Genomic DNA, 18,334 nt, shown 5'->3' on the forward strand with positions numbered 1-18,334 from the left:
ACCCCAACCCGCATCCCCCCTGCCCGACCCGTCGCGGCATTCAGCAGAACTCTTGATGAAGCCGACAGCTCCATGGCAGGATCCTGACCTACTCCCACTCCTCCACCGCTGCCCAGCCCTGGGATTTTGCAGAGTCCAGCGATGCTGGACATCGGTGAGAAGGCGAGCTTCTATGGGAGGAGTGGAGGCCTAGGACACCTGGAGTGGAGTGGAATCTCTTCCTCCCTTTTGGGAAGCAGCGCCCGGGAGCCCGGGGTCTGGAATGACTTGTGAATGTTGTTTCTGTATGGAGCACTGTACTGCTTCACAATAAGTGCCACTGGTACCCAGGAAGCTGGGGACAAGACACGTCCCCTCCCTCGAGCATCTGACAGGGAGGGAGGAACCTGCGGGACAAGCTATTTGCTGGGCCCTGGGACAGGCTCTGGAGACTGATCTCAGCAGTTTCCTGGGGCAGGAGGACATCTTGCATCCACCGCTGGTTCTGGATTTCTTTGAAGGATGGCCGATCTGATGGCCTCAAGGCCAAGCACCATCTAATGAGATGTTGGCCCTCTGAAGAGACCCGCTACCTGAAGAAAACTTGGCTCCTGACGATCACCTCATCGTGCTCAAAGGGAATGTCTCCACAGACCACGTCATGCAGCAGGATCCCCAGAAACCAGACAGCTGCTGACCTGCCATGGTAGCGGATCCCCTCTGGAGGATATACTCGGGTCCCATCGAAGTCCATGTAGACGGTGTCCTTGAGCAGCGCCCCGACCAGAAGGCGATGAGCTTGAGATCCCGAGACTGAGGTCGGTAAGGACGTTCTCGCCCTTGATGTCGCGGGGAAGCACCCTGCAGTCGTGGCCGGGCCGCACCGCCTCCAGCACCTGCCCGAAGAAGCTGCAGGCCAGCTCCTCCTGCAGGCCCCCCCTCCCCCTTTCCGTGATAAAGTCGAAGAGGTCTTGCACAGGTTGCGGCCTCTCCAGGATCAGGACGAAACCGTCGGGCCTCTTAAACCCATCCAGGAGCCTAATGACGCCGGAGAAGCCGGAGCTCAGCTTCTTCTGCAGAACCACTTCCATGGGCACTCGGGTACCATTAGGCAGCTCTCCGCAGTCGGAAATCCGGTCCTTCTCCACGTGCTTGATGGCCACCGGCGAGTTGGCGACACGGATGCCTGAGTACACCGAGCTGAAACTCCGCTGCCCGGGAGCGGGCCCACCGGGTACTGCGAACCCAGGGCTCCTTCTCCTTGCCCGGCGCCAGCTTGGTGGCGTGCGGGTCGTTGCAGGGCGTGGTGCGCAGGTGGGCAAGCGAGTTGATTTTGGACAAGAGCATCCCAACCTCCAGGGTGTCGCGTAGAGGCTGTGTCTGGAGCAGCTGCAGAGGAGCTGTGCTAAGGGGCTAAGGCTGGGGCTGGGGCTGCGGCTGCGGCTGGGCGAAAAGTAGAGGGCCTGTCCAGGACGCCTGGGGGCGCTGCCGGGGCTGGAGGCTGAGGGACGCGCCCGCAGGGTCAGGCAGCGCGGGGGGCAGCAGAGGGGGCGACTCCAGGGGCTCGTGTGGCCGCTCTGCTGCGCAGGGAGAGTGTGGCTGCTGCCGCCGGTCCAGCCACCTGCCGCCAAGTCCTCTCCCGCCTCCCCTGCCACCGTTTTATAGAATTTTTAAAATGTTTTGCAGAATTTACCAGAGAAGCCTTCTGGGCCTAGAGTTTTCTTCCTGGGAAAGGTTTTTAATTGATGATTTTAATATCTTTCATAGGGGCATAGAGCTACTCAGCTTTTCCATTTCTACCTTAGTCAGTTTTAGTAATTTATCTTTCATAAAGGTGTGGGTGATATTCCCATATTATCCTTTTAAAGCCTGTAGGATACAATGTGGTGCCTCCATTTTCATTCATATTATTGTTAATCCTTGCTTCTCATCTTTCTTCTTGATCATCAAAGCTAGAGTTTTATCAAATTTACTGATTTTTTTTAAAGAAAACTTTTCATTTTATTATTTTATGCTTTATTATTTTTGTTTACTCGAATTTTGATAGCTCTTATCTTTTAAAATTCCCATTTTCTTCTTCCTTTTATTTTAATTTGCTTTTCTTTTTCTAAATTTTTAAGGTGAAAGCTTAGATTTTGGAACTTTTTTCTTTTCAAATACAAGTATTTAAAACTATAAATTTCCTTTTAAGGACTATACTCCACATGGTTTTAATCTATTATAATTTTATTTTCATTCAGGTTAAATATACTTTCTAATTTTTCCTGTGAACTTCTGCTTTGATATGTAGGTTGCATAGGAGTCTTGTCCAATTTTCCAAATACTTGATGTTTTTCCAAATATCTGTTTTTTTATTGCTAATTTAATTCTGATTTCAGTCCTTTTAAATTTATTAGCAATTTTTTTTATTGCCCAACATGTAGTCTATTTTGGTGATCATTCTCTGAATATTTGAAGATACAAACACTCTCCTAATTTGGGTAGAGTGTCTATAAATGTCAATGAAGTTAAGTTGGTAGATGTTCATATCTTTTATGTTCTAATTTTCTGTCTACTTGTTCTATCAAGTACTGGATAGGAATGTTACAATCTCCAACTCTAATTTTGTCTTTTAAACTTTTATATTGGCGTATAGCAGATGAACAACGTTATGATAGTTTCAGATGCACAGCAAAGAGATTCATACAACGTCATTTTGTGCATTTTGAAAGCCTGTTACTGCATACATAGATATCTAGGATTTGTATTTGCTTTGTCTTGTTCTTCTGTGTCTCTGGGAAACACATTCCTTGTCCTGAAGTCTATTTTGTCTAATAATAATATTATAACATAGCCATTCATCTTTATTTATGGGTCTCTAGTTGTATCCCCTCTTTTCCCCTTAATGTTGCTCATTTATAGCTTCTCTTTTTTTTCCTTGGTTAGTCGAACTAGAGGTTTATCAATTCTATTTTATTTTTTCCCCCAAATAATCAGCTTTCGGTTTTGTCGACCTTTTCTATTGTATTTTTCTGTGTGTGCGTTTCATTATTGTCCCTCATTTTTTCATGTGGAAGCTTAGATTACTGATTTGAGACCTTTAGTCTAGTATAAGCCTTTAACACAGTGGTTCTTAAATAGGGGTGGTTTTCCCACCTCTAGAGGGGACATGTGGCAAGGTCTGGATGCATTTTAATTTTTTCTAGTCAGTGGGAATATATCAGTGAGTAAAATAGACAGAAAATTTCCTTATGGAATTCTCATTATAATTGGAGACATAAGCAATGAAGAAGATTAAAATATATAATGTAATGTCAGGTGGTGATGAAAATCAAAGCAGGATAAAGAAATAGAAAATGATGAATATGGGCCAGTTGAGACTGGGTAGTCAAAGAAGGCTCTTCTCACAGAGTGATATTTCAGGAGAGACCTGAATAAAATGAGGGAGGGAACCATATGAGTATCTGTGGCAATAACTTTCCATGCAGAGGAACAGCAACTGCAAAGTCCCCGAGTTGGGAGTGTGGTAATGGAGCTTAGGGGGTGGGGTGGAAGGATAGCAAGGTGACTTATGTTGAAACCCAATGACCAAGAAGAAGGGGGTAGAAGACACTGAAAAGTGTCATGGATCAGACTGTGTTTTGCAGGCCAAGGAATGATTTTGGATTTTAACTGAAGCATCCAGGGAATGAACATTTTGAGCAGTAGACACCATGAGGATCCTGGGGGTGGCTGGCTTGAGAATATATTGAAGGGAATGAACATGGAAATGTGGAACTCAGCTGAAAGTAAGTGAAATTATCCTGGTGAGAAGTGTTGGTGGTTTGGGCTAGAGGGATAAAAGTGGAGATGGCTGCAATTCCAGACATGTTTTGAAAGTGAATTTTAAGATTCTTTAGTGGATTGACTATGATGTATTAGAGAAAGCAAGAAGCTGAGGATGACTTCAGTGTTTTATTCCTGAGGACCTGGTGGATGGAACGTGGATGGAAGGGCCATTTGCCAAAGTCAAAAGTTTGGTTTTGCATTTAAGTTTGCAAAGTCTGTTGTTCATTCTAGTGGAGTTCTCAAGAAGCAGTTAATTATAACAAGTTAAGAAGTCAAGGAAAAATTCAGGACTGGGGATGTAAAATGGGAGTTTCTATATAATAGAATCTATTACTGTAATTTCATACATTAACACAGTAAAACAGTAAAACCATTTATTTCTCATAATAGCCATCCAAAAGCATAAAAATCTATCATCATATCATGATGAAATAATAAGCTAGGGATAGAAGTAAATATCAAAAAATTACAGCAGACATACAAACTATTGGTTAAACACGAGCAATACCTTTAAAGTTAAGAAATATAAAAATGTTTACTATTTTTTAGCTATGTGTCTCAGCCAATTAGCAAGAGAGAAAAGGGAGGAAATAAAGTTGGAAAAAACAAAAGTGCCTTTGCTTGAAAATGATATGATTAACTACTTTAAATAATTCAAGAGGCTCTATTAACAATTAAGTAATCAATTAACAATACATTAATATTGATATAAGATTTCAACAGATTGGTCAGATACAAGATTAATATTCAAAAGCTTTTCTCTACACTAGCAATAACCAAGTACAATGCACTTTGTTTAAAATAACAACAACAACAATCTATAAAATACAACAGCTGGAAGTATGTAAGTCTAAGAATAATGACAAAATTTCTTGGAAAATCTAACATTTAATAAATTAAGATTTGAATATAAGTGGAGGATGACTTAATATTCATGGCTGGGAAGATCTATTTTAAAGATGTTCCTTCTCCCCCAAATTATCTAAAAATTTAATGTAATCAAATTTGCAATGAGATTATTATGGAAATCGGCAAGCAGATTCTAAAATTCAAATAGAAGATAAATGGTTGTGGACAGCCATGCAATTTTGAAAAAGATGATCAAAAGAATGAACTTTAACCATCTGATGCCAAATTTATGAAGCTCTAATCATTAAAGAAGTCAGATTTTCCTTAAGAATATACAAATAGATGGAAGAGACTACAATTTCTAGAAACAGATCCTTGTGTATCCTAGAGTTATAAGATGCACTAATGCTTGAAATCAGTGGAGATAGGAAGAGGTGTTGAAGAAATTGGGAGTACTGGCTCTACATGTTAAATATCTAAGTTATAAAACTCACAAAATGAATTTAAGATATACTAAAATCCTAGACACATATGCATACACAGAGATAAAATTGTAAGCATGTAAAAAAGTATGCTAGAATTTGGTTCAATAACTATAAAAATATAGAAAAAGATGGGTAAAATTGAAATTAACACAATTTTTAAAATGTATAGAATTAGGAAACATCTCAAGTGAAATGTGACACTGGGAGAAAATATTTGCATCAAATATGATGAAGATAATTCTCCAAAATACATGAGGATGCTTACAAATCAGTAAGAAAAGTCAAGCAATCTAATAGAATAAAAACAATAAAGAATATTTAAATAGTTTAAAGAGAGTCAACCAATTTGGAGGGCAAAGAGAAAATTTTACTCCTGTTAGTGAACTTTGGAAATTAGCACAAGGAGGTATAACCAACCATGAGACCTTGTTCGTAAATAGGAAAAACATAAATAGATGAACAATGAACACCTTAGGAAAACGGTTAATTTAACCATCACCTGGAATGTTACACCACATTTTTAAATGTCAATACAAGTTTTTTATATTACCCTGTGTAACTGGTATAATAAACAAGTATGCTTTGTGACATAATCAAAAGGCAACTTATTTTTTGTTAACTATCATGTCTTTAAACTTTACTCAGCCAGGGGTATTTTTTCTCTGCCCCTGGAAGAATGTGACAGCAGGCCCCAGGCTGTCTGTGTCCTCGCAGGTGAAGGGCAGTCGGGGGCCTCACTCTAAAATAGCAACTATTGGAGAAGAAAATCTATAAATCTTTTCTTTCTCTTCTCTTAAGACTCTTTTATATTACTCTCCCAATGACAAAGTCAGGAATTGAGATACACATTTTCCTTTATGCCCATTGCATGTCCTTTTTGCAGGGTGGGGGTTAGTCTCTGACTCAGTAGTTTCTTCGGATGTCTATCAAGTTGGCATCTCAAGTGACATCAAACCCATAAGAACCTCACTTTGACAATCTGTTGCTTTTTTTTTTTAAAAGTTGAGTATTGTTCCTCATTTTTTTCCTTCTGTTTAAACCAGAATCACTATTGCATATGCCCGGCTTACTTGCTGCTTACCCCACAAGTCTTTTCCATCTTCCCTCCCCATCAGGATGAATCTTGTCTTTTCTCTTGCATTCATTGGTGCATTTGATACAGCCATATTACTGCATTTGGTATCATGGATTTAATTAGTTCTATATGTCTTTCTCCCCACTGAACTGTAAGCCTCTAGAGGGCAGAGACTCAGTCTGGTTTAGTTATGATCTCTCTGACATATTTCATAGCTTAGGCACTCAATAAATAGAATTTTAAGGCTCCTTTGATGCCCAGCCTTGGCTCAAGGACGGGCTCAGGAAATCAGGTTTCCAGAGAGTGAGTGTAAACTGAGACGGAACTTTTTAACACTCTATAGTCAGGAAACGGAACACTTCATATTAGCAGATACATTTAATAAATGGCAAATAACATTGAAGACAACATATTACCTGTGCAATGTAGCATGTGTGAAGCTGAAAATGATTTTCCTGAGTGCTGGGCTCTAATCAAGTTCTCTAATGTTGCATTAACATGGGTCCTTTAGCTTCATAGATCCTCTTGATATTTCTTCGACATTTAAGAAATGGAATAGACTCAGCTATATCCTAGCTTCAGATGCACACAGCTAATTTCCCCCTGAAACCCAAGAACATCTTCCAAAGCGTGATACGGATTCCTGGATTCACACCGACAAAAGAAAAAAGAGCTCTGTGGAAGGCAAACAAGACCCGAGTTCCCCATTCAACACCAGTGTCCCAATTTCCAAGTGCACACCCTCCTCCTAACTCATCTCTGAAAAATAGACCTGTCAAGTGCTTGGTATTTTGTTCCAGTTTGTCCGATGGTGGTTTTAGTATTTTTTTATCCATGGAACTGCAAGACATGTTTTTCTGTCTTCAAAGTTATTTGGATATTTCTTTCTTTGCTAAAGTTGGCAAATCATGAATGCTCAAGGGAGGTGCATGGGGAAATTTGTATGGACGATGTGTTTCTTTCGACGCTCATGGGAAAAGAATGCATTTACTGGGTTCCTTTGACCAGCCTCAGGCTCTCTGAGATTAGTTTTAGATATATAGACTGTGGCCAGGCATTGCCCATGTGGTTCTTGGCTCTGTACTTGCAGGAAAATGTCCTTTCCCCCAGGCAGGGCTTTTGTTCCATCACAGTTGTCCCAAAAGGATTAGATGAAGAAAAGAACTTTAGACAAATATGATCCACAGCAAGTCTTCTCGCTGTAGGAGATAGGGAAGCTATGGGAAGTGGTTCTCTGTGGTCTGTGGCCAAACCTCTGGACCTTGCAGATGGTACACAGGTGTGGCCAGATGTGTGCCTGAAAGTCTGAAAACTAAACTCTGCAATCAAAAAGACTAGTCTGGGGATTCATCTTCCAGTATCAACTCTGAGGTGGATTAATCTATATTAGATATTCTCAAGATTGGGCATCCTTGGGCGTTAATGGAACAAGTTCCCTCCTTGGGGTCCCAAGTTCTGGATTTCACCTTCAGGGTGATATTCCCTTGCTTCTGACCTTCAGCTAACCAACCTGTTTCCTGGACTGAAAATAATAATTTCCAACTCATTAGTGATTTTGCAAGCAGAAAAGATGCTGTGTATGGATGCACTTTGAAAAAATATCAAAACCCTCGAAAAGCACATTTTAATATCATCCACATTAGGCTTGCCACTACTGACACAGTAATAATATCCATACTCAGTTGACTTGCACACTGCTAACTTTTCACAATGCTTCCACAAGCTGCACCTCATCTTTTTCTTTGAATGTCATTGACATGCTCTCTGCCCAAAACTTTAGGGAGGAAGGAGAAAAAGGACAGGACAAATGACAGGGAAGTTACAGTCAAAAAGAGCACCTATATTATTAGGGGAGATGGAGCTAGCTATGTGTGACTATTTACAGCATGCTAATTTTATCTAACTAATAGAGTTTACGTGAATCAGGAACGAATGTGCCTCTGCTCTTTGGGTGAACAGATGGAGGCCAATTCCATTCTTGAAATTTCCCTGTGGTCCAGTGGTTAGGACTTGCTGCTTTCACTACTGAGGGTCCGGGTTCAGTCCCTAGGCAGGGAACCAGGATCCCACAAGCTGCCTGATGTGCCAAAAAAAAAAAAAATCCATTCTTAGGTCAGAAGCTTCTCTGTTTCTATTTAAAACCTGTGATCACCAACTCTAGAAGGTCTCCCAATGCAAGACTCCTCTGCTAGATCTCTCAGATTAACTAGCTTTCTCATTCTTAGAGATATATTTCAAAACATGCCTGCTCCCTTCAAATGTTTGACCTACCCCCTTCAGCAGATGGCACCTCCTCCTGAGAAGGTAGAAAACACATCACACTGGGCCAATGCATCCTGAAGCTAAGCCCCTAGTCACCTACCCCCTGCGTAGATCCTCCCCCTCCTTCATCCTCCCACCTCTACTGTGAGATGGAGAATGCTCTTCCTTCTGTCTGAGGTAGATTCTCTATCTCCTCACCACCAAAACTTTGGGTCCCATCCCAACTATCATTGCCTTTATAGGAACCAATTCCGTTTATTAATTATCCCTTCCCTTTCTTATCTCTGCAACTACTCTTTCCCCTACTGGGACCTTCTTATGGGGGTGAACATACTCAAAATTCCTAAATTAAAACAAGAAAGCCAGCAAGGAAGCAAATAAAATGCACCTCTCTGGATTCCACATCTCCCATCAACTCCTAACCTATTGCTAGTGTCTCAGCCACAGACAAACTGGAGGAAAGAATGGCCTCTAGTTTTGCAAAGAAGTGGAGACCATCTGTATCATCTATACTATTTTGTTCTCCTTTCCTCACCCTCCTCACCCCCCATTCACAATGAAGTTCACTGCATTGGTTTCTGCCCACGTCACTCTACCAACAGTATCATTGTTTATCAGTGACTTCCATGTCCCTGAATTCAATGGTTACTTTGAATTCTTTTTATTTTAAACTTATTGATTTTTAATTGAAGGATAATTGCTTTATAGAATTGTGTTGGTTTCTGCCAAACATAGGTACCCATATGTCCCCACCCTCTTGAAACTCCCTCCCACCTCCCTCCCCATCCCACCCCTCTAGGTTGTTCCAGAGCCCTGGTTTGAGTTCCCTGAGTAATACAGCAAATTCCCATTGGCTATCTATTTTACATATGGTAGTGTATGTTTCCACATTATTCTCTCCATACATCCCACCCTCTCCTTCCTCCCCCCACCCCATGTCCATGAGTCTGTTCTCTATGCCTGTGGTCTCCCCTTGACCGTTAACAGCTTTGGGCACTGGGAACCACAGACATATCATTGAAACCATCTCCTCCTTTGGATTCTTTGATGGCATATCCACTTGGTTCTCTTTCTGTTGGCCTACAATTTCCTTTTCAGTCTCTTTAAAAGCTCATTCTATTCTGTTCAACTGTGAGATGCCAGAGTTATCCAAGACATTTCTTACTCCTTGTTTTTTCTTTGGCAATCTCCTTTATTATTGAGCTTCCATGCTCTTATCTGCAATGATTGCCCTTCTGCCAAGCACTAGGTTCATATTTCTGGCTAATTCCCATCTTAAATTAAATAGTCCAAATACACTCTAAATTTGGTGCGTTCAAAAGAAAAAATCATGGTTTTTCTTCCCAAACTCAACCCTTTCTCATTTCCGCGGAAGTCACCCCTACCCCAACCAGCTATAAAAGAGAATTGGGCTCTCCTTGAAAACTCTCTCTCCCTGGCCTCCATATCCAAATTATTGCCAAGTCTCAATGTCCTGTCTCCTAATCTATATGGAATATGGACTCTTCATGGCCAGTTCAATCAACCAAGTTATCATCTCCTTCTAGTTGACTATGCAGTAACTATCAACTAACCTATCCTTACTCCACCATTTTCCATGATGTATTCAGAGTAATCTTTGCAAATGGAAAACATGGTGATAGAATAACACTATTTCCTTCTCCTCCTGTCTTTAACCCATTCAGTCAGGCATTGAATATTCAATGCTCAGGGGAAAAAAAATAACACACAGAGCAGAATACAGAGGTAAAATTCTAGTTGTTGAGAATCCAAAGTTAGGCCTCAGGGAGATGGAAAGGAGTTATGCGCATAGACAATAGATTTGGAAGAATTCCTATCAATAAAAGAAAAATTTCCTATATCCTGAGCTGAAAATAATTCTTGAGATGGGGGATATGGGTGGAGATGAAGGGCCTGTAACAAGGGGCTTGAGCCAAAGGGACCAGACCTTCAGGGCCCAGGAATATAGAACAGCAGGAGCTCAACCTCTTCTTACACAATCCATACTCAGGTCTGATGACCAAGAAGCCCTCCAGTCTCCACCCAAGCCAGGACCAAAGCTGCCCCACACTGAAGAGGACCTATAGAAACCTCTTCCCAGTAGAGGCAGCAGCATCCACTAAGCCTCTGTCCCACTGGGGTCAGCATTGCCTGTTGACCACCGACTGGAGAGATACACTTCCAATTGAGGCTTTGCTATGCGGTATCTGGCTCATCTGTTGATAGCAAACCCTCTTTGAAGACCTACAGAACCCCTAAACTCTTGGAATGAATGAAGGTGAGGCTCTGGAGACTGGACCATGGTGACCCAGTGGAGATGACTACTTTGTAAAAGCCTTGACAGAAGCAGTTCTCACTCTCTTGCTTAACGCCACTGCAAGAATTCTCAAACTCTTAGCATGGCCTTTGGGGCTCGGAATGATCTGGCCCTTGCTGACACACCCCGTCTTGCTCCAATCTTTTCCTTGCCATTTCACGTCCTTATTTAACACTATATGAGCCACGAGCATTTGACTGTCCAGGATCCCACCCTATTAACCTCTAATGTCAGCTCCATGTCACCCCCAAAAGGGAGCCATCCTTCATGCCCTGTGGCTAAGTCAGATTCTCCTTCTACCCCCAACACTACTTTCATGGAGTCAAATCCTGTCTTTAACTCCTTTTCCAATTTGACATTCATCAGTGTGGTAATTTGACATACAGGTATTCCTCCAACTAGACTTGGTACTCCATGAGCTATTTTAAAAGATTTTTTTGGTCTCTGCTTTATATATATTCACTATCTCTGCCCTAAATCTTAGTACTCTTGGTCAAATCACGAACTTCTCCATGGGTCAGTTCCTAGAGGGTTTTGTCCTATTGCATGCAGCTGGGAGGAAGATGGATGAACAATTTGTAAACTGTAAAGTGCTAACCAGATATGCAGGACAGTGCTACCCATTTGGTGAGCAGCTCATTCCCATGTTGACAGCTCCTTGTTAGCCTCCTTCTCCAGGACCTTTCCCCCCACTCTCTCTTATCCGTAAAGTCTGTTGTCTGGGAATATTAGGAATTCAGTCTTCAAACTCACTTGCCACATTCCTTTTATCAGGCTGCTGTTGGTTAATGTTTTTTGCTGTGATGTTTTGTTTTACTGGTGAGCCCAACAAGCCACTATTGTGCACGCTGAGCTTTATGAGGTTTTATTGTCTTGCATTGTTTACGCCTTGTCTGTGACAGGTACTAGCAGCACTTACCACCCTGTGATTTTCAGCAGTGAAAATAATAGGGGAATTTCATACAGGTAAAATAATTAGTGGTTTAGGCAAAAAAAAAAAAAAAAAAGAATACAATTTGTCACACAGAGTATTAGCCTTTTTTTTTCCCCTCTGGTGTAAGTGTCAGTTTCTGGGGTTACCAAGACAGATTACACAGAATTTTATCCTTTTAACTATGAATTAGTATTTCCCAGTTGCTCCTTGACATTGGGTAGTCCAGACTCTGCAGATTGGGGTGTCCAGACCCAGTGGATCAGAGTTACTGCCAACAACTTATGTGTTTTTGACAAATTTTGACCCACTTAGTTTTATTTATTTATTTACTTTATTGAAGTATAGTTGATTTAAAATATTGTGTTAATTTCTATTGTACAGAAAATGGATTGAGATATATGTATGTATGTATATATATATATACACACACATATGTACATTCTTTTTCATATTCTTTTCCATTATGGCTTATTGAATAAACCATATGATATTGAATTTCCCATGATATACAGTAGGACCTTGTTGCTTATCCATCCTATATATGATAGTTTGCAACTGCTTATCCCAAACTCCCAGTCCATCCCTGCTTTGCCTGTGTTTGCCTTCCTCGAAGAGGACAGCACTGATACCACCACACTTCTCCTCTTGTGTGTTTATCTCCTTCAGCCATGGCGTGGTGACTCTCTCCTGCCTCTCTTCAGGGTGAAGACAGAATGGGGAGAATGGCAGAACTCAAAGAACTCTTGGAAATTTTGCCTGATCTCGATTCAAAACAGGAAAAACCAGCCAACAAAAAGATGGCCAATTAAAATTGAATTTCAGATAAATAATGAGTAAATTCTTAGTACATGCATGTCCCATGAAATATATGGGACATACTTATACTAAAGAATTTTTCATTGCTTATCTGAAATTCAAATTTAGCTGAGTGTCCTATTTCACGTGGCAATTCAAGTCCAACCCCCTCCATTTTAAAGGTGAAACTATGGATATTGTAGTTGGGGGCTATTTCCAAGCTCTCTCAAATTCATGCTGAGTCTGACTTTGAGGATTTTCAACTCTGTCATCTCCCTCTGTGCAGCTGCAGAACACTCTCATTGCACTCAGGGATGCTTTTCTGAAGTAGGGAGAGGAGGTGGAACCCATTGGAAAGTGGGTTTCCTATACTGGTGTTCCAATATCCCTGAGCTTGGGAGTGAGGAAGAGACATTGTATTTTATTATCGATTGAAATATACTTGATATACAATAATGTGTTAGTTTCAGGTGTCTAGCAAAGTGATTCAGTTTTAATGTTTCAGATTATGTTTCATTATAGATTATATTCTATGATGTTGTCTATGCCCTGTGCTATACAGTGAATCTTTGTTGCTTGTCTATTTTATGTACAGCAATTCATGTCTCTTACCACCATATTTTTCATTTTTTCCTCCCTGTAATTTTTTATTATTATTATTTTTTTCATTTATTTATTTTAATTGGGGGCTAATTACTTTACAATAATGTGATGGTTTTTGCCATACATTGATATGAATCCACCATGGGTGTACATGTGTTCCCCATCCTGAACCCCCCTCCCACCTCCCTCCCCATCCCATCCCTCTGGGTCATCCCAGTGCACCAGCCCTGAGCACCCTGTCTTATGCATCGAAACTGGACTGGCGATCTGTTTCACATATGGTAATATACATGTTTCAATGCTATTTTTTCAAATCCTCCCACCCTCGCCTTCCCCCACAGAGTCCAAAATGGCTAAGATGCTGTTAATTACTCTGCCCAGGGCTCCCTTCCCCCACACAGAGCCCCTCCCTACAAGTGCTTCTGTTCCCATGTTGGTATCCTATCTCACAATGCCTCATCTAGTCTCTCTACTCTGGCAGAGACACCCCTCCACTTCTTCTTCTTCCTTAAGAATGTGTCAACTTCATCCTCAACACTTTTGGAATTGGAAATAGCAAAGCCTTGCCTCCCCTTTTATCCTTAGTGGAATTAGAATATTCAGGCTGGAACTGAGAGAAGAGAGAAAGGGATGAGTGTGGCTTCAAGGCAGGGAGTGTGGCTTCTCTTTCTTCTAGGGAGAGGGGGAGCTAGGAATAACTCACCATTCACAAACATTCCCCTCGGCTCCACCCTGCGTCAACAGTGCTCAGGAAATGTGGGGCCCAACACCCACCCACGCAGCCCTGGGCCACCAGTGGGGTTGATGAATATCTTAATTGAAGAATATTTTAGGAAGCTGAAGAGGCCAGTTATGTGTCTTGTATTTATACATAAATATGTATATAAGCAAAAAATCCCAGCTGTAATTATCACCATGCTACTTCCTCATAGTAAATAAGAAACTGCTCTCAAGATGGAGCAAACCTGGCAGAAAGCAACCAAGGTGATAAACCAAAATTTGGAAGATCAGGTAGCATTTCCTTCGAAAGACTGGCCCAGAGCGACCTAGAGGCATGATTAGGGACAGGCGATTTGTGAAGTGGCAGGGTATGGGGATGAAAGGGTTCTCTTTCTTGTGCATCAAAAGGAGGAAGAAAAGAAAACATATATATATATATATAGTAAAAAAAAACCCAAAAAACAGAAGCCAAGCATTTTCATGCCACTGCTACAATGAGCGGTGCCTTCCTGCATGGAGCATGGTGGCTGCTTGCTGGTAGGTGATGATGAATTACTATGGTTGGAAGATGGTCAGAAACGGGGACCATTCACAGTCCCCCCACTCCCTATTCACATTGCATCGGTGTTCCAAGTCATGGGAATGACAGAATAAAAACAGGTTAGAGGCATAAGTCTAGGAAAGGAGGAAATAAATGGGAATGTTCCTGACCTGGGCTTTGTGGGGCCACTTATGCGGGGCACAGTACAAAGAAGAAAGGTTCATTGATGGCCAGAGAAGGGGCTTTAGGGTTTGTGAGACAGAGAGGACTGTCTCTTGCTACCTATGGGAGGGAGAGGCAAGGATCTTTTTCATGATTTGAGAGACGTCTTCTTTATTTCGACAACTGCTTTTGACTTAAAGACACTCACCTAAGACCCTGGGAGAGTTCCTTGGGGCCGAGCACTTCCCCTTGCCTGGGATCGGCTGTGGACTTTGAAGTCCTGCTGATACAGTCCTGGTACCCAAGTCCAGCCTGTGTTCCATCCTCCCTGCTTCCTTGCATGGGAGAGAGCAGGTATCCCAGGCTGTTTGCCTCTCACCAACATCACGCCATGTTTTGGATGAGCGGTGGAATTGATGATTTCCCTTCTAGCCAGCAATAGATGGGAGATACCAAACACCTACTACTGTCTCTTCTCTTCCTCCAGACTCACATCTGCCTTCTTGATTGAGAAAGCCTGTCACCCAGCCAGTCCCTGGAATGGTTAATTCCTGAAATACTACTGAACGGAGTCTGAAGGAGAGGGTGTGCCACGGGCTGCGTGTGGGAGACATGTGGGTGCACACGTGCACTGCATACGTGCAGATATGCTGTGGCAGGTGTGTGTACATGCATATACATAGAGTCAGACATTCGCTCTGCCTGCATTCAAGGGGGAGAATGTTGCAGAGTATGCTTGCCATGAATTTTTGATCTGGTGCTCTATGCCATTATCACAAAATGAATATTGGTGAATCTCACTTTAACTTAGGGATCATTCCAGGATAAAAATGCCATTCATCAGAATTTTGGAGAGGAAAGTTCCCATGGCAATCCATTCGCCGGGATGGAGATGTATGGGCATGAGCGGTGGAAATTGAAAAACCGTGTTAAGTGGTTGAAGAGCCTCCAGCAGGAGATGGGGACCGGCCACTGGGGCAGTGCTGTCAGTGAATGTTGCTGGGAGAATAAAAGCCTCATTTCACAGCCTCAGGGAGGGGGCTCTGACAACACAGATGAGTGTCTGTGTCCTCCTTTGACCTATGGGGGCAGGGGAGTGAGACCTCAGGAGGCGCAGTCATGGGATGGAGCAAGCCTGGGGGGTCAGCAGGTCTCCTGCTCCCCTGTGAATGAGGGCAGGGCTGGAGGGTTAGGGTGAGACGGAGGGTACAGGTTCCAAGTCTCAGTGATCCCAGCAGATGTGTGCGGGGTGGGGGACTGGAGGTTGTTCCTGTAATGAGGCAGAGGAGGCAGACTGGTATACAGATTGTCACACGAGACCACTCAACTCCCTAAAAGTAAGAGCACTGCAGCTGAGAGACGAGTGGCCAAGGAAGCTGAAAGTTGTCAGGGGTGAGGTGGGGCAGTGAGCCTGCAGCACGCTGCAGATGCTCCAGCCATTTCGGTGGAGAACCCTCCACATGCATGTGGCTGCATGACCTGCGACTGAATCCCACTTCTGGAGGGAGACATGGAAATAAGGGAATCAACAGACTACATTCAGCAGGATGCTTTCTGGGAAGGTGACCAGAACCTGAAATAAAGGGAATTCCCTAACATTTATAAGTAAAAGGATAGCAGCAGTACTGCCTGTAGGCCCAACTGCCTCAGGTCTGGGACAGGGTTTTCAGACCAAGCACTGTCCATTTCTCATCTCTGGTAACAGGATGGCTGCAGCAGCTCCAGCATCTGTGCCCACTCTCCAGGGTAGCCTGGGGTAGAAGCAGAGTGAGCCTCTGATCATCATTCCCACAGACAACTTGCTTACATCTCATTGGCTCTAACTGGGTCACATGTCTAATTCTAAACCAATCACTGTGTAGAGGTGAATGCAAAGTACTGGTTGCCTGAAATGTCTCACGATTCACCTCTGAGCTTGTATGGGACAACTTCAAGAAAGGTTCCAAGAGTGTTGGTAAAGGGAGCTTCTCAAAAGTAAAACTAGGAAATAGGGGTAACATTTCCAAGCAAAGGGTGAATGGATATAAAGGAGGAAGAACATGAAGTGGGCATCCAGGGACCTGGCTGTGGTCCCAGCTCCATCACAGAGTGTCCATGTGAATCCTGATGACCTTCTGGATCTATTTCCCATCCAAGATGACCACTGAAATCCCTTTCAGCCTTATGCCTGACTCCTCTCAGATCCCAGGTGAAAATTCACAAGAACACTATGTTTAGCAAGGGTGGCTATGTTAAACTTCAAAGGCCTCTTAGAAAGTCATTCTTAAAATAAAACTTAAAAAAAAAAAAACCAAAGGCAATGGATCTCTCCCAAACTGTAGGAAACATGGTCCTTTGTTCTTTAAGAGAAACAAAAGGCTGATGGATTACTAATGAATTGTGGGGTGATTGTGACGGCAATTTTTTCAACACCAAAAGTCAGCAAGGACTTTGGGTGAAACTGTAAGTCTGTGATTTCCAAATCTGTTGAGAATAATGGTGTGCAAGTAATATAGAACAGAACAGAAGTAATAATAAATGCTCTTTTAAAATAAGCTTTCTCTGGTTTGCTTTCATCTGCGGAGATGGCACTCTGAGAGGGGGTCTTATGGCCTCAGCTCCTCCATCCGGCCCTTGGTGCCTAGAGAAGACCTGAATCCTGCCAGTTTCTTCTGCAGACGCTGTTTGGTACTGGAAACAAAAGAAACAAGCCTTGTGCTTCTGCAGCTTTTAGTCTAACACCCGTCAGTCAATAATTCCTCTAAGAAAAGTGTGATGAGTTTGATGGGCACTGCCCTTCTTGTGTCAAAGGGACCTAAGTTAGACTGGAGAATCCATGACGTTCTCCTCAGGGAAGTGTCATTTAACCTGATACAGGGGGAAAGGGATTGACCAGAGAAAGAGGAGAGAGGAAGCCTCCTGAAATACAAAGGGGATGGAAGTGAAGGAGCTTGGGAATTCTGAACCCAAGTTAGTGTGGGTGCGTGTGATGAGTGTGCAGAGAGAGAGAGAGTGATGGGAAGGGAAGCGGAGACATGGGTAGAGGCAGTATTGTTGAGGCCCTTAGAAACCAGGCAAAGGACTCTGAAGCTTAGCCCAATAGTGATGGGAAGCCAGAGAAAAGGTTTGCTTTCTTACCCCTATTTTTTATGAAGGGGAGTAACTTGATCAGAGTAGCATTTTTAAAAGATTATATTGCATGGAGAAATACAACCTGGTTTTTGTTTTAAAAGATTGTGCTGGCTCCTGGGTTGTAGGGGAGCAAGAGAAAAAAGGAAGGAGATCAGCAAGAGGCTGCAGCAATTGTTGGGCTGAAATATGAATGGAAGAGTGTGTATAAATCACTTATCTGATAAGGTATTACTAACTAAACTTGGGTCTGCTTGTCTGATGCATAGCAAGGTCAATCCACTGACACTGGGGTGTGGTGAAGGAAAGTGTGTTTATTGCAGGGTGACAGTCAAGGAGAAAAGACATCTACAGTTCAAAAGACCTGAACTCCTGATGGCTTTTGAGGAAGGGTTTTTCAAGACAACATTAGGGATGAGAGTATGGGGTCTGTGATCAGCTCCTGTACATTCTTCTAACTGGTTGGTGGTGAGGTAGTATGGTGGTATTTTGGGAATCTTAGTCATCAGTTTTCTGATTCCAAGTGGCCTGAGGTCTACGTGCTGGTGGTCGACATGCGTCAGCTTCCTTCACCTGGTGATAAGGGGTGTGGTCCCAGTTTCTGCAAAACTACTCAAGTATATGCATCAGGATATTATCTATAGGTTGTGAGGTGGAAGTAAGTGTCCTTGACTTTGTTTCATGGTTAAGCTATTGT

The 18,334-nt window shown here is 42.7% G+C and overlaps 1 pseudogene; it reads right to left on the reverse strand.

The window, feature by feature from the left end:
• Positions 1 to 304: 304 nt before the first annotated feature.
• Positions 305 to 1,341, reverse strand: LOC122421298 (annotated as a pseudogene).
• Positions 1,342 to 18,334: the final 16,993 nt, after the last annotated feature.

This window comes from Cervus canadensis, chromosome 18 (genome assembly GCF_019320065.1).
Source record: "Cervus canadensis isolate Bull #8, Minnesota chromosome 18, ASM1932006v1, whole genome shotgun sequence".
Taxonomy (NCBI): domain Eukaryota; kingdom Metazoa; phylum Chordata; class Mammalia; order Artiodactyla; family Cervidae; genus Cervus; species Cervus canadensis.